Source organism: Hibiscus syriacus, unplaced genomic scaffold, assembly GCF_006381635.1.
Source record: "Hibiscus syriacus cultivar Baekdansim isolate YM2019G1 unplaced genomic scaffold, ASM638163v2 tig00110840_pilon, whole genome shotgun sequence".
NCBI lineage: Eukaryota > Viridiplantae > Streptophyta > Magnoliopsida > Malvales > Malvaceae > Hibiscus > Hibiscus syriacus.
This window is the reverse complement of record NW_024062887.1, coordinates 907,705-922,163: the sequence shown is the minus strand read 5'-3', so window position 1 is coordinate 922,163 and position 14,459 is coordinate 907,705. Positions and strand designations below refer to the sequence as shown.

Genomic DNA, 14,459 nt, shown 5'->3' with positions numbered 1-14,459 from the left:
TCTCTGTAAGCTGAAAGCCGGTTTCTTCGAATGTATTATTCGACGAATATTATAATGGGGGTTTGAATGAGTTTGAGATTTCCAGGAAATTATGAAAGGAAACGATTGGTGGGAATTTTCTAAAGGCTGATGCATTCTTGTTTTTGTTCTTTTATCAAGTCATTTGAATTTTGCAACTTTCTTCGTGAAGGTCAAATTTGGGGGTTGGAGGAACACGGGGCCTGCTTGTGGAAATGGGCAACTTGTTCCAGGCTCACCATCATCTTTGACGCTGTAATGAAGCCCGAAGGAAGAAGTCACGAAGGAGCATTGACATTGATCAATTAGATCATTCAATTATTTAAATGTATCAATCAAATTACTGATCGTTAATTTTTAAAGTAGGTGGTGAATGTCGGTTAATAAAATTGACATGTTTATACATTTAATCCTCATTATTTATATATTCTATCAATTTAGTCATAACTTAATTCAATTAAAATAAATTTAATATCCAATTAGATGATGGTATGTGTCAATATCTGATTAGAAGATTTTTATTTCAAAATGGTGGTGACACGTGTCACCACCCTTTTAAAGAGAAAAATAAAAGGATAAAAATGCGCAGGAGTGGTTTTGAACTTGGGACATCTCAATTGTTAAGTCCACGTATGAATCACTCAACTAAATCTAGGCTTATAAACTAATTGAACAAACACGAATGAGGGTATATTCATGTTTAACTTTAATCAAATAAACGAACGAACACAAACAACTAAACAAATGAAATTTCTTGTTTGTGTTCGTTTATTAAGAAATCATGCTTGTTCGTTTTTGTTCATGTTTGCTCGTTAAAATGATAAATAAAAACAAATGAACGAACATAAACGAACGAAAAAACTAATGTAAGCGAACATAAAATTAATTAGATTTATATTTGTGAAAAGTTTTCTTAGGTCTTAATAAATGATCTTATGTTCGTTCACTTAATTGGGTTTATAAAACCCATGACCGGTTGATCGGAAGTCCCAGGACTATCATGTTTTAGTGGACAATATCAGTTAGAGGATCCATCATTCAACACTGAAGGAAGCTTTCTCCGTCTATAGCGAAGTATTAGATGTTTTCATAGCCTACAATAATCCAAGAAGGTATGGAAAAAAGACAACCTTTGCCTTTGTGAGATTTAAGAAATCGACTGCAGCTAATCGTGCAATAGAAATAGAAGATGGGAGACTGATGGACAGTCATTTCATCAGGGTGTTTAAGGAAAGAAGCTTTCAGACCAAACCTATGCAGAGTGCAGTAAAAACAAAGCAGGTCTGGGTAAATCGCAAGGCTTTGAGGGACTCTAGGTCTTTCAAAGAAGCTCTTCCTGGCGGCCATACTCCAGGGTGTGCAGGGTTGCAGGCTGCAGTTCTACTAGAGAAGATAAGACGGTGCATGTCAAGCTCGTTGAAGGAATGTAAGGATACTTACAATAGCAGGATCTAGAGAACGGAGGTAAACAAACATAAAATGAACGAACACAAACGAACGAAAATAAACGAACGAAAATGAACATAAAATTTATATTTATGTTTGTGTTTGTTAACTTATATTTGGGTTTTAAATTAATTGAGTTTTAAAATATTAATGGGTTTTAAGGTTAAGATTTATTAAGTCTTAATATTTCAAACGGATATAGAGAATGGGCCGAATATAAGCGAACAAACATAAATGAACATAAACAAATGAACATAAATAAATGAACATAAATGAACGGATTATTGAACATTCACGAACGTAAATGAACGAATGAGCCATTTGTTCATGTTCACTCATTTAATTAAATGAACATAAAATTTTGTTCACGTTCGTTCGTTTAATAAAGGAACGAACATAAACAAACTTCCCATCGAACCATTCATGAACGATTTATTAAACGTTCGGTTCATTTACATGCCTACAACCTCCCATTTGGTTATATTTTATAACATTTTTTATATAACCTATTTCAGTTAATAACATAAAGAAAAAAAAAAAAAATTTACACAAATGGAATTTGAACTTGGGATTAATGATATAGATAAAACCACCATAATCACTAAGACAAATAAAATACTTGAAAAAAATTAATCTGTCTAATATATTCATAAATTTTATTATATATTATTTCATTAAATTATAATTATCATATATATATAATATTAAATTACATACTTAAAGAAATTAATAAATCTATTAATAAATAATATATAACAAAATTTATGAATATATTAAACACATTAAATTTTAAGTATCTAATTTACTATTATATAAATTTATTAACATTTATACATATAATAAATAATAATTCAATGGAATAATATATTGAATATGTTAAACATATTAAAATTGTACTACAGTATATCATTTAGCTTAGTGGTTATGGTGGTATTTTCTATGTCATCAATCCTAAGTTCAAATCCCATTAGTGTTATTTTTTTTTATTTTTGTTATTAACTGAAATAAGTGATATAAAAATTGTTGTAAAATAAAACTAAATGGGTAGCTTAGTTAAATGATTCAAACGTGGGCTTAACAACTGAGATGTTCTAGGTTTAAATGTAGACTAGTGCATTTTGTGTCCATTTCCCCCCCTTTATGTGTCACCACCTTATTGGATGAAAATATTTAGTGGATTAAATAAATAAATAATTAAAAAATACCTTCTAATCAAATATTGACACATGTCACCATCTAATTGGAGATTAAATTTTTTAATTGAATTAAATTATGACTAAATTGATAGAATATATTAGTACTGAGGATCAAACATATAAATATGCTAGTTTTATTAACTGACACGTAACAATTAATGGCCAGTTAAATAGTTGGGTGGTCTGATTGATCAAATCAAACGTCAATGGTCAAACTGAAAATAGAAAATAATTTAGTGTTCATCCGTGTAGTTTACTCTAATATTTTCTTTTAATTTTATGGATTTTGATTGATATAATAATAAATTTAATCTTTCATATTTAAATATATGGTAAACTACACTCATGACCTTAATTAAGAGAAGATTCTAATTTGACCATCAATATTTTGATTTTATCAATCATATTACTTAACTATTTAAATGATGTCAATCAAGCTCTCTACTGTTAGCATAGGCTAACCTGACGATTAACAAAGAATAGTATAATTATATATTTGGTCTTTAATACTTACACATTCTATTAATTTAGTCCTAAATTTAATTTAATTAAATAAATTTAATCATATAATCAGTGATATGTGTCACTATCTGGTTGGATGAAAAATAAATTACAAAGAAGGTTCTTTGAGAGAGGAATCAAACGTGAGTTCTATTTTAGCCTTGGTGTGAATCTCACTTTAATAATTTTTATTTTTATTTTTTCTGACATTAACTACGATATGAAATATGTACATAACTGCGTGGGTTACTCGAAGGAGGTATGCAGGGGTAGATTTGTGTCAGCTATCGAGGAGGGTTGACACTTGAGAGCAAGAGGTCTCTTGGTCGATTGCAAAGTTCGAAGGTAAGGTTTTCCTCTGAATTCTATTGAGGATTGTCTGGCGTACATATGTTCTGTCATGTATGGAAAGATAGAAATATGAAGATATTCGAGGGAGCTTAACAGAATGTCGTTGATTTGGTTATGGTGATTAAAGAAGAGATCATGTTACAGTTGTTGAACATAATTATACGACAAAGAGGGATGAATGATAAATTGTGTAGAGAATAGGGCATTTATAGATAGATTTTTGGTTCTACATATATATATACGTAATTTTATAATACATGACACAAATGTTGAATTTTACTCGATGAGTAAATGTGTACAACCCTTTCCTAAAATCTAGGTTTGATTTCTCCCCAACACCTTTTTTTGTAATTTGTTTATACTCTATAAATTAATTAAAAAACCAAATAGTATTGATGACAGTTAATAAAAAAAATATTATTATTAATTAACCAAACATAACATTTCATAACTGAGCAGTAAAAATAAATACTAATAGGAAAAGAACTTTCCAAGTAGTTTCTAGATGTAAAAATAAAATCTAGAAAGTGGGAAAAAAGTCGTAGGGAAAGGCCAACTATGTGGCCGTCGTTGGTAGAAATCACAACCACGTTTCATTTCTTCGGCCGCCACCCTAACCTACATGGTCCACCATCGGTTAACTATTCAGCCCAACTAACAACCTCCGTTTTTTTTCCTTTCTTAAATATAATAATTTATGTAATTCGTATTTTCTTCGTACCAATTAAATATTTTAAATTTTAAACTATTTATTTTATACATAATTTATCGTATTAATCATAATTTTGTGTTTATTAAGCACGTGCTTGTTTAGTGTTACTCCGTGGCCGTCCTTTGAATTGCTTGTTCTAAAATAGTATATTCTAATAATTCTAATTCAAAGCAAACAAAACTCAAATATTCAATAAAAGGCTGTAATATAATATATTGAGCCTTGCCCACGGAATCATGCTTTTCTGCAATAAAAACATCGATATTTACAACACTTATGATCGTCAAAGTTCCTGCTTTAATTATTACAGCACTTTTGTTTTTATTTGGCAACAAAAACACAATAAAAAGCATTGTTATTACAAGTAGAAGCGCAAGCGTTTTGCATTCGGCGCCTTGCTTATCCTATCTTCTTCTTCTATCCTTCAAATTAAAGCTTAAGAAATGGAACCGCTCGGTTCGTACGGAACATCATGGGCTGATCAATGGGACAACGGACCGGACCCCTACCCGACCGAATCTCGAAAGACCGGCGCCGGAGGGTCCAGGGCTAAGTATTCGAAGAAGGCCGAAGACGGTCCGGGGAAAACGAAATCGGCGGCAATAACAGGGATGAAGAAAGCTAAGGTAGGTTTTACTTGGATCAAACAAAAGTATAGTAACACTACCAAGAAATAAAATAACAATCACCATCGTGGTCTATGCTTATCGATACAAAATAATAATCGTTGTTCCTGAGGAAAAATCATGTGAAATAATTTGTATTATTTCTGTACAAATCATTTTTTTGTGTGTGTTGGGTTCGTTCCTTGCTCTTCGTTTGTGTAACCGTGTTAGAATCGTACTTGTTTCAGGGTTTGACTGTATAGTTTGCGCTGTAAGAACATGCATCATGTTGATGGATTCAGATTTATTGAATTAATGATTTTCTGTGTATAATTGGTGCTTAGTGTTGGGTTTTTTTCGACCTTGAAAAGGCTGTCTTCTATTTACGTGAAGAACTTGTTGATACGTTCCAAATCAAATCCATCTTTTATTTATTTTTGAGGATTTTTTAAAAATAAAATTAGATTTTATTAAATAAAGAAAATAAGGTATAATAAATACAACACAATCCTAAAATAGAAACTCAAAGGACGTGAACAAAATGAAATCAAAATATTTCTTTAATAATATGTACCTAATGTTTTCTTTAATATCAGGATGTGTGCTATGGCCCATCAAAAATTAGTAATCAGTTACACTTTAAGCTTGAAAGCAGTCTTATGTTTAGGTTAAAATTACGTTTTTGCCCATGTTATGAGTTCGACTTTTGCAAATAACTCAAAAGCAGATGTTTGTAAACTGATGGCCCATCATTTGAGCTTCAGATAAAGGGTTAAACCCAAATTAAAACAAAATGATAGAAAAATTAATTTAATTCATAAGAACATAAAAATATCGAGGCATTTTATATACTACAATACTGATTTGAGTACCACAGGAACTAATATATACAGAAATCCAGTGGAAGAATACATATAGTGCAGGTGCAGTTGAAGGAGTTTTCAAGGGAGCATTTATTTAATACAAACATGATAAACGACAAACTTTTAACATCTCCTGGGCCTATCATAAATAGGAGGCAAGGATGGGCAATTTTCATTCATATTGGCATACGGCTCCAACGTGTTGTAAAATGGCAATTCCATCCAATACACACCCAGAATCTGACAGAATGGAAGACGCCCACCCCCGTTGTTGCACCAACTAGGCAGCCGTGTTTGGTTGTTCTCGAATATCTTAAGCATGTACGCGTCGCGGATCTGTAAAATGAAAAACTCATATCCTATAAGATATAGTCAAAAGAACATCGAGATTGAAAAATAATTGTGATGATGAAACGTACGGTGAATTCAGTGACTTGAATCGAGTTAGAAATAGGACCAAAGACCCCGGCCTCTTTATACATCTCAAGGATAAGGGCAACACATGTCGTTGACTTTCCATCACTGTATACCCATTCATCTTGTTCCGGGATGGTGAGCAATTGATCAAAGGTTATGCCACGCCTTTCAGTCTCCTCTAATATGCCGTACAGATCCAAACCCTACAACCCACCAAGACAGGTTATCTAATTAACTCGTATGTCTTTCCATGTTCTACTTCGGTGCAAGTCCAAAATCATTTGTTGAGAGACGAGAGAGCGGGAAGAGGAGAACAGCAATTTCTCGTAAAGTAATGAGTATAGATTCATTAAAGTAACAGTGGAATAAGCAGAATACCTCAGTTCCTAACCGCTTATTTAACGCTTCATTCCACATATTTGCAGCATATGCTGGCTGCACCCTAGTCCACATAGACATGACAGAAATGACCTACAATAGAAAATCTAGTTAGGACTTGCGAGACAAGCTACATTTAGCAAGCTCAATATCCTGATGTTTTGCCGGTAAAACTATCTGCAGCTCATCCTGGGTACAAGTGCAGCAGAGCGAGCTCAGAGTGCAAAGAATGATCAGAGGGGATGCCTACCAAGTGAGCATCAAGAGGTGGTGGATAGTTGTCTGCTACAGTGTCTATCCAACTAAATATCATGTTGTGGTAACCATATGGCTTGCCTGACATGCTTCGAGCATACTCCCATGCTGCGGTGGAGTTGAACTTTGCACGTATATCTGGATGTAAAGGAAGCAATGCTATCTGAGGATTAGAACTATCCTTCAGTGACAACTCCCACCATTCATCCCATGGAATAATCACTATAATTTCTTCACCCTGCAAATTTCATGCAAGTAACAAGCGTAAGGGAGAAATCACAACCACTAAGAGGGGGTAGAGCACGAAAAACTGTAGAAACCAACTTGATACAGTGTGATCAAACCCAGATAATAGTTTTTTTTATAGAAAAACCCAGATAATAGTTAAAGGGTGGTGTTACGACATACAACTAGATAGAACCATAAAGTGTTAAAACCTAGAGTTTATTGAATCCTAGACATCTTTTTAACACCTTTATTTATTCATTTTTGGTCGAATAAGTGTAACGAAGAGAAAAGGAAGAGAACATGAATACATATATTGTTCACAAACTGCAATCGCTTGTTATTTGTATCATACCTTTTCATTTTCATGTCCTGATTCAGCAACCCATAGATTACCCATATCATCCTTCAAGCAAACCGCAGTATGACCAGCAAAAGCTCCGGTCACCCATTTTTCTAATGTCTCAAATCCACCCCAACGGCCACGGATCTTTGACACTGCCAAAAGTCACCAGTATGCACATCTTCTGGAATTATCACTGCACGCCATGGCTTAGGACGTTTTTCAAATGAAGCGCCCATGTGTGTTTTCAAAAAAGCGAGGTTGGCATTCTGACCCCAGTTAGTATTCGAAAACAGAGGTAACACATCAACTAAAGAAAGCAACGTGCCAAGCATTCCAGATGGCATTAGAAATACAGAGATTCCATGCTGTTTTACCTGCAACAACATAAATAATCAGAAAGACATTTCCATGCATTAAACATGTTTCCAACAATATTCAAAGACAGAACTAAGAAACATACGTATTCCAACTCAGCAGGCTCTTCCCAAGAATCGAATTTCAGCGTGTGCTCTCGAGCAGAGAAGTAGTAATCCCAAGTAACCCTGTAAGGTGTTGCAAAGACATAAAGATCCATACAAGTCCAGCTATGCGCTTCGGATGCCTGTAAAAGAAAATTTTTACAGCTCAGATGAAAATAAACACTCTAAAATTAACCATAGTATGTTAAACGATAATCTACATCATCAAATCCAATCGAGCAAAGATATAGTGATATACCAACCAAACTTTCAACTTTTTATTTGAAGTCTATTAAGGAAAATTAAAGAATCTCAAAAGAGTTGCTAAAATCTTATTAAGCAATAGTAACCATAGTCTACTAAAGATTAACACTTAAAAGTTGCTAAAGCTTATTAAAAATTTAAAATAGAGATAACCATAGTCTAGTAAACATAATTAAATAACCTTGAAACAAAGGAAAAATGAAACTAATTCAATTAATACTCTAAGTAACTGAAACGAGGTGTAATTAAAGTACTAAACTCAAACGCCATCAATAAACAGACAAATATTAACATGAAAACAAGTAAATATCTTGTCAACCACTGTAATAAAAGCGCCAACTATAACAACGGACATAACGATCAAGAGGCCAAATATACGAACCGTGAGATGAAGAACTCCACCGCCCAACTCCGAATCATCGTGATCACTGTCGGTGAACTCAAGACGAGCCTCGTTTCCATGAAAGCAAGCTCCTTTCCAGTCAATCGACCTATTGTTTGGGGTCACAGATCCGACAAAGGCCGGTAACAAGTCAACGGCGGAATGAATACTGTTCAGAACCGGCCAGGAAATCTGGCGGGGAAGCGCTGGGAGAATATCATTGACCCTAAACGGAACCTTGAAGGCCTGAGCCGAATCAAAGCCAAACCCTAACCCTAAAACACAGAGAAACAAGCATAAAGGACGGTTGAAGAGTCGAGACATGGGAAACAAAGGACGCACGAAATTGGGTTCGGGATAGAGGTCGAGAGAGTATGGGGATTGAAATATGCCCTAAAATTTGGGAGCCATTGGAGTTGGATATTGAGGGAGAAAGGGTCCGTTTTGGTTGCTGGGGTAATTATGGTTTAACCTTTTAACTTGACTTTTGATTCGTTTCATTTTAGCGACGGTTCCCGCTAACGTGGCAGAGGAGACGACAAGTTTAAGAAGAACCCCAGATCGTATTCGGAATCATTTTATTTTGTTTGGTTTTTTAACAGTTTACAATTTCCAGGCAGGAAATACGAAATTTTGGGCATTATCCTAACAGAACATGTTATATATACTACTTTTATAATTATTTAATACTTATATAAACCAAGATAATCGTACAAAAACAACACTGAAATACGTATAGTTTTTAAGGAGGATGACTGGATTAATTATGAATATAATCTATTTCGAGTTTAATTATCCAAATATTTTTTAGATTTTATATAGAATTAGCCTCTAAAATTACTTATTTATTAAATTTGTTATACCCTCCTATAAGGGTTCTGGAAACCTCGAGTCTTTGACTAGTTTATATTCTTAAGACATTCTTATGATCAATTACAGTGCATAAACAAGGTTTTTAATAGGCTCATGTGATGCACTATAACGAAATTCAAAGTTTAACTACCAGATTTACATGGTCTATCGGTCTATAAATAGCCATGACTATCTTACGATTGAAACAAGCATTCAAAGCAACTATAATCAACCGACATTTTTTTCTTCCTCGTGATAATTCACTCTCTCATTCCTCAAATCATCAACGATAATCCTCTCAATAGTCACGGCTTTTCGTTTGAACTAGGAGGAGTGAACTGTTAATGATCAAACTTGTTCCCATCGACAATTGGTTCGGTGAGTGGGAACAAACTTCCTGATTGACAGAGTCGGCCTAGATCTCTCTCGAAAATCAAAATAATCATACTTATATATGGTCGCCATTGAATCCTGTAAGAGATTCTTATGATGAGGAGAGTAAAAAATTAAAAAAAGAAGAAGATAGCTTGTCGTCCTCTTGGCCAACACAACATCTTTACCGCCCAGAAACTCGTGTCATGGCGAACGAGGGGTATCATGCGTTAATGCCTTACCCTTGGCCACGATAAGAGAGGAAAGGCTCAATAACATGCGTAAAAAAGCATTCATAAAGATCATAAAGAACTGCTTCTAAAATAATGATAGTTGAAAGAGCGACATGAAAAAGCACGCGCAACTGCTGCAATGACTTTCCTAGCGGCTCTCGAGGAGCAAATCCTCTTATAGAATTATGTAATGTTTTGAACAATGAATGCATACAAAAATGTTGGTCTCTCCACCTTGATATCGAGTCTCATAGAACGTTCATCTTATCTTTTGTCATACTGTCATGACGTTAGGTTGCGTCTATTGTGCTGTCATAGTGGGGATGTCGTTAATCTTTAGTTAAAAGAGCATTGAGTTGCCTTAACTCGCTCTAAGAGATAAGATGCTTCTAAATGCGAAAGAAGCATCCACCCATTAACTGCATATATGTTGAGTCGCCTTTGTGTTTACTGATCGTGAGTTACCTCCTTTGGATGTTGATTTGTCTTTACCCCGACTTATGACCATAGAACATCCCGAGGGGTTGAGATACCTCTGCTACGATATTGAGATGTTTTTTTCCTGGTAACGTCGCAACAAAGATGACTGAGTTCTAACTACAGTGTTTGCTACGTGTAGTCTTATCTCCCACCGAAGTGCGCTACTGCAAACTTAGTAGCACCCTCTACCTGACCAAATGGCGTTGAGATGCATCACATCCTCTAAACAAGCAAAATGGCATCCCAAAACGCGCCGAAAGAGCTAAAAGCATCCGTTTAACGAAGGATTGAGATGCATTTGCTCTAACTTGACAAAGATGTTTCGATTTTACTTAGTGTATGAAACACATTGAGATGCCTCTACACCCACCACAATGCGCTACCACAGATTGAGTAGTCTCCTTTACCTGATTGAATGACGTTGAGATGGCTCATGCCCTCTTAACAAGCGAGATTACGTCCATAAATTGACCGAAGGAGTCGAGAGTCTCCGCTCTAACAAAACGTCAAGATGTCTTTATCCTAATTTGATTAAGATGCCTCAGTTTTACCTACGATGTATAGAACGCGTAAATATACCTTAGCACTCATCGCAGTGCGCGACCACATATTAAGAAGCCTTCTCTACTTTATCGAGAAACTTTAATAAGCCCCATACTCTTCTTATATAGACTAAACTAGATCACGTCCCGAAGCCAATCGAAACAGTGATCCTTCATTCTCAAAAATTCTATTTTATTTGTTTGCAAATTAATATTGATATTTAATCTTTACTAAAATGGCAAAATAAAAAAATAATGGATTATATATATATATACACACACTAGAAAAAAATGAAGTTAACATGATTATTAAAGAAATTAATTTAATTAACTAACCAATTAATTTAAGTGGTAAGCAACTTGATATCGTTTAAGCAAGTTTTGAGCTCGAGTCCTTGTATATGCAAAAAATTCTCACTAGGAGACTCAGCCACCAAAGCTCGGGTCGGTCAGGGCTAGTCAAGGCGAAGCCTTGGAACTGGAAGGACAACCCAAAAAAAATAATTTTTTTATTATAATTTTAATTTTAATTTTAAATTGGGTAAACTACATGAATGGTCACTTACTTTCATATTTGTAAATTTTTGTTCACTAAATTCAAAAAAGAAGTTAAACTTTGGTCACTTACGTTATTGTTTTATAAATTTTGGTCATTGAGACGTTTAATATTGTTAGTTTGATAGTTTGATGACATGACACGTTAATAGAAACATAGAAGAGTTTAATTTAAACTCTTGAACTTTAGATAAAATACCAATATGAGTCTTTTTGTAAACTCAAAATAATTTATCGGCAAATTGTTAATTTATCCCTTATTCTTGGTTGTCTTCTCCACCAGCAAGTCTACGTTGAAACCCTGAATGTTGTTGGTTTTCTCCTTTAGTGTTGAGAAGGCCAAACTGATCTTCATCGTCAACTATTGATGGGTAGTCTTCATGAGCAGCTAGAAAAATGGAGGTCGAAGCTGACCAAACCCTAAAATAACTTATTTGTTCTAATAAAAATGACAGAGATAAAAGGCTTCAGTCATAAAATAAAAAACCATTTTCTCCAAGGAAATAACCGTTTTCTCTCACGATAGCAGGTCTATTGTTCTTGGGTTTAGGGTTCTTCCCCTAGTTCTTACTGGTTTGATTTGCTTGATTCGCTTGAGATGGATTCCAGGCGATTGATTTGAGCTATGGATTGGAGGGGTTTGTTTTCTAGTATCGAGGAGCAATCGCTAGATTTCTTTCCACCGGAGTGTTGTGAGGGTTCCTTCGAATGTTGTACTTGAGAAGGGGATTTCGAAGTAGAAGTTCTCACTGGTGGGTCAATCATTGGGTCGGCGCCCAATTTTGGTTCTCTGTAGAAGCTGGTAGAAATTATGTGGGGGAAATCGATGGTCAAGATAAGTCTTGCTAGGTCTAACCTTTATGTTTTCTCTTTTGTTAATGGAACTAGTCGAGACTGGGTCCTTGAAAATGGTCCCTGGCATATCCAGCACAAACCGTTGGTGCTGAGGAAATTGGAACTTAATCTGAAACGACTTGATTTTAATTTAGAAAGGATGCCAGTGTGGGTTCAGTTATTCAATGTTCCACTAGAGCTGTTCTCCAAGAAAGGGCTTAGTTACATAGCTAGTGCCCTAGGAGTTCCTCTGTATATGGATTCGATTACGGCTTCTAAGGAACGGCTGGAGTTTGCTAAGGTGTGTGTTGAAGTGGAGGCTGGTGTAAGGTTGCCTCGATCGATTGCAATTAAGTTGCATGATGGAACAGTAGGCATTGTGAAGGTGGTTATTCCATGGTTTCCTTCATATTGTTCTAAGGTGGCGTTTGGTTCGCTGGAATGTTTATGAGGGAATTGGAATCTGTGAAGGAATTGGAATCTGTCAGGAATTGGAATCCAATTCCATATTCTGTTTGGTTGGCAGGAAATGGAATTGGAATCCAATTCCATATTATGTTTGGTTCGCAGACATGTCAGATGAATTTGATTTCAGTAATGTAAAATGACAGAATTGCCCTTCTTGTTTTTTTGCTTTATTTTAGTTTGTTTTACAACTTACATGTAGTAATATATTATAAAAAATTAAAAAATATATTAAATTTTCATTTTATTGATTGATTATTCATTTCAATAAATTATAAAAATCATGCTAATAAACATCATAAGTTAAAATCATCGCAATTAAAATATGTTAATAAGTAACCAAAAGATAGAGCAATATTTCGATACATTACAATCGGAGTATGTTAATTAGTTACAAAAAAATATTCCAAAAACTATTTTTATTCAATATATGAATTAGAAACCTGACATGACATAAAATAATAAAAAATATTTTTATTCAATAAAAACATTGACTTAATTGAAAAAAATTATATATAGAGGGGTATTATTGTAATTATTCCTAAATATATAAGGTAAAATTATATATTTTTTCGGGTCGGTCCGATTTGTTTCACCCTAAACCTGAACCCGACCCGACCTGAATATCACACTTAAAAAACCTGACCCGAATATCACACTTAAAAAAACCCGACCCGAATATCACACTTAAAAAAATCCGACCCAAATATCACACTTAAAAAACCCCGACCCGACTCGAACAAAATAAAGTTTCACCCGACCCAACCCGAATATATGAATTAGAAATCCAACCGACCCGACCCGAAATAATAAAAAAAATATTTTTATTCAATATATGAATAAGTTACCAAAAGATTGATGAGGATAGTATGGTCAAATTTCAATTCCCTCCAATAAGGGAATTGATTTCTCTCATTTGATGGAAAGTTGAAGCCATGAGGGATTCCAATTTCCTTGGAAAACTTGAACCAAACATGGGAAAGTGGTGGAATTGGATTTCAATTCCCCCAATTCCAAGGGATTCAATCCAACCAAACGCCACCTAAGTGTAGGATTTTTGGTCATTCAAATAAGATCTGCACTATGGGTGGCGCTGAAGGGAAGATGGAGTGGCGAGTTAAGGATAAGGCTCCAGATACATCTGATTAGATGACTGAGATGGGGAGTTTGAAACAAGGGAAAGTGGAAACTAGTCCGGGATTGCCATTGGCTGAAATTGAAGTGTAGGCACTTGTGGAAAAGGTGAATGTTGGGAAAAGCTCCAATGTTAAAAAGGTTGGTAAAGATGTGCTTGGGTCAATTCTTGTGGATGATGTGGAGGTTGGTGAGCAGTCTCTTAAGGAAAAGACAACCGCAGAGCATAATTCGAAGATGAATATTGAATAAGTTAAGACTAATGGCAGTGTGGTGAGAGTGGCATCTAAGGTTGAAGATTCATTGCCTTTGGATCTTGCATCTAATCGAAGAGGTAGGGGAGAAAATGTGAAAAAGGGAAGGGATCTATTGTTGGTTCTTCCAATAAATTTGAAGTATTGGGATCTTTATTGGAAGAGGCTGGGGGTGGGAAGAAATCCTAGGCTTGATTCTCAGGATGTTGCAAATATACTGCAGGAAATGAAAATTAAGAAGAATGATCAACTCGATAAGACAATGAGGCCTAGTGAGCAAGTGGGAGGTACAATTCTTCCTTCTATCTTGGTATTTTGAAA

At 34.8% G+C, this 14,459-nt stretch overlaps 1 pseudogene; it reads right to left on the bottom strand.

Moving 5' to 3' along the window:
• Nucleotides 1-5,643: 5,643 nt before the first annotated feature.
• LOC120143324 lies at nucleotides 5,644-8,857 on the bottom strand (annotated as a pseudogene).
• Between the last annotated feature and the right edge of the window lie 5,602 nt (nucleotides 8,858-14,459).